The 3,098-nt window shown below is 46.0% G+C and overlaps 1 non-coding gene across 1 annotated transcript; it reads left to right on the top strand.

Annotated features, from left to right (window-relative positions):
* The first annotated feature begins 2,413 nt into the window (after positions 1-2,413).
* On the top strand, positions 2,414-2,520 carry LOC111759704 (U6 spliceosomal RNA). The gene has a single exon (XR_002793603.1). It is a non-coding gene; the product is annotated as a U6 spliceosomal RNA (small nuclear RNA).
* The last annotated feature ends 578 nt before the right edge of the window (positions 2,521-3,098 follow it).

The raw sequence follows: 3,098 nt of genomic DNA, 5'->3' as shown, positions 1-3,098 counted from the left end.
ACACCTAGCTTGCAAAACGGATCAGACTCAAAAGTCAGCAGGCGAGTTTGCAAAAGTGGGACAGGAGATGGGCACTGGCACTGCGGGTCTGGTAGGAGGGCCATGAGTCAACTCTAGGGGTGTTCAGCTACCGAGCCTTGACCCTGACTTTCTCAGAACTCTTCAGTACATTGCTTCGCGTACTCCTGCAGCCACCCTGCAAGAAGGGGGTGCTTTCCCCATTTTACAGAGTGAGGAAACCGAAGTGTGAAGAGCCCCGCTTCACTTCGCTCCTGATGTTAGAGCTGGGCCTGGCTCTCTGACCCCTCCTGCTAGGTCTTCCCCACAATTTTTCCTTCCTGTGGGGAGAGGCAAAGAGGACAGGAACCCCTTCTCAAGACCTCCCGGGGCAAGAAGGAAGGAGACACTCAGGGAAGGAAGGAGACACTCGACACCACTGAGTTTCAAAAGGCAGCCAGGCTGGCCTGGCCGGCCCCTGCCCCATCCTCCCTGGCTCGGCTGTCAGCGCAGATCCTGGTCTTGGAGGGAGTGGAGTGGCCCTCAGGCACACGCTGGGAGCGTGGCTGTCCCGCCAGATCTGTCTGGTGGAGTCTGAGGGAGCCGCTGTCCCAACACTTGCCTTGTGTGTGGAAGGAGGCTCACCAGACTCTTCTAGACAAGCCCCGGGAGAGCGGTCAAGTGGCTGCCTGGGGCGAGGGCTTGCTGGCTGTAGCACATGCTGTGCAGTGGCTGGGACTGCGAGGACACTGTTTCCTAGGGAAGAGGGGACATTCCGATCCTTGTAAACAAGCATTCCCAGGGGCCATAAGTGCATGCCTAAGATAAGAGTCCTGGGCAGAAAGGATCACGAAAGCCCCCCAAGCTCTCGTCTGTGAACCAGGGCTTCTTCACCTTTTCTGCGCCACGGACCCCTTTGCCAGTCAGGTGGAAACCTCGGACCCCTTACTTAGTCCACACTACACTGTGTATCATTTAATAAATATCTCACACCCGCACCAACACTTCCCCACGGTGAAAATGTTTTGTGGCATTTAAATTCAAGCTCATGGGCCCCTCGTTAAGGACCCCCGCCCTAAACACGTTGTGTGGGTAAGCCCTGCAGGAGAGCACACACACACAACAGTCTGCAAAGACTGGGAACCCCTGTTTTCATTTTCTCCTCCTCCTCCTCCTTTTTATTTTATTTTTGTTAGCTCAAGGAAAGCTCTGTCATAACACTAGCTGGATATAGTCTTAAGGTACAGACGCCTCAGAGTCTAAATTCCAGCAATAACACATTAAGATAAAATGTTCAGGTTTCAGCAAAGGATTACAAAGCATACAAAGAAACAGGAAGCCATGGCCTAGGAAAAGGCAAAAATTAAAGCATTAGAAATCATCAGCAAGCAGGACCAGACCTGGGATATAGCAAAGAGCTGCATAAAAGTGGGGGCGTGGACTAAAGTAGACTTATAATTACTCCAGCAATGAAAAAACTTGTATCCTTGGTATAAATGCAATGGGCCCGAGAGGTTCTGAGGGGAGGGAGAGGGAAGAATAGGTGTAACATGAGGGCAGTTTTTGGACCTTGGAATTGTCCTCCATGACATTGCCATGATGAGTACAGGTCATTACACATTTTGTCAAAACCTGTAAAATCGTGCAGTGCAAAGTGTAAACTATAATGTAGACTATAGTTGGTGGTAAGTAGCGATGCTTCAGTATGTGTTCGATTTTAACGAATGTACCACGCTAATGGAAGATGATGTTAGTGTGGGAAAGTTCGGGAGGGCAACATGGTGGGGTATGTGGGAATCCCCAGATATTCCCCCCCTATATTTTTGATGTAATGTTTATGTAATCTAAAGCTTCTTTAAAAAAAAATATTTTAAAAAGTGGAGGGACAGAGAGGAATAGGAACATAGTTGTGTGTACTGTTGAAGTTAAGATGGTATCAAAGCAAACGAGATTGTTACAGATTTGAGATGTTAAATTTAAGCCCCGCGGTAACTACCAAGAAAATATTGGAGACTACATAATATACAAGAAAATATTGGAGACAGAAATGAGAGTACAGGTTGCCAAGGAGTGGAAGTGGGAAGGGGTAATGGGGAGTTCGTGCAAAATGGGGGTCAGTTTCTGTTTGGGGAGATGGGAAAATGTTAGTAATGGAAGGTGGTGAGGGTACCGCAACATAGTGAATGTGATTAATTCCACTGAATAGTAAGTTTAGGAGGGGGTGAGACGGGAATGTTCAGGTTATCTGTGTGTCCCCACAGTAAAAGAAGGAGCAACTGAAGAGACAATGACAACTAAATGCAATACACGATCCTGGACAGAATCTAACAGAGGAGGAGAGAAGGCCAAATAGGACTTTTTTTTTTTAAATTGAAACAAAGAGTGTAAGTGTGACATCAATGTTAAATTTCTTGAACTTGATAACTGCACTTAAGGTGGTTACATAAGTAAACGATACAGAGAAGATTAGCATGGCCCCCATGCAAAGGTGACAAGCAAATTCATGAAGTGTTCGCATGTTTTGCACAGGGGCTCCCTGAGCTTCAATCCTTTGCAGGTTATCACCGAGGAAACACTGTCAAAGCAACATGTATGGCATCTAATATTGAAACTGTGATTTTCACTAAGAAAATATTTGCCGAGGGCAATCTATGAGGTGACAATGGAACTGAACTGGCCCCTGGTTTTAAGGGCAGAGATGTCTTTCAAAAAGAAAAAGAAAGAGAATGAGTGAACAGCCTTGTTCTTAAGAAATGTACTTGGCAGTGTTAAATATTCAAGGAGGACGATAAGTGCAACCAACACTCAGAAAATGGATTGATAAATAGACATGCAGACAGATAAATGGATGGAGAGATAGTTGGATCGATAGATTTATGGATAGATAGAACGATACAGCACATGTAGCAAAATGTAAAATTGGTGGACCTGGGTATTTGGGGGCTGGGGGCTGTGGAAGTTCTCTGTATAGGATTTGTATTGTTTTTCTAACTGTCCTGTAAGCTTGAAAGTATGTCACAATTTTTTAAAAAATGCAGCCACATCAACACACCCTTTTTACAGGCCAATAAACCAAGGCAGAGGTAGAGAGCCAGCAGTGT

This window comes from Dasypus novemcinctus, chromosome 3, assembly GCF_030445035.2.
Source record: "Dasypus novemcinctus isolate mDasNov1 chromosome 3, mDasNov1.1.hap2, whole genome shotgun sequence".
NCBI classification, from domain to species: Eukaryota; Metazoa; Chordata; class Mammalia; order Cingulata; family Dasypodidae; genus Dasypus; species Dasypus novemcinctus.
This window is presented reverse-complemented; position numbering and strand designations above follow the sequence as displayed.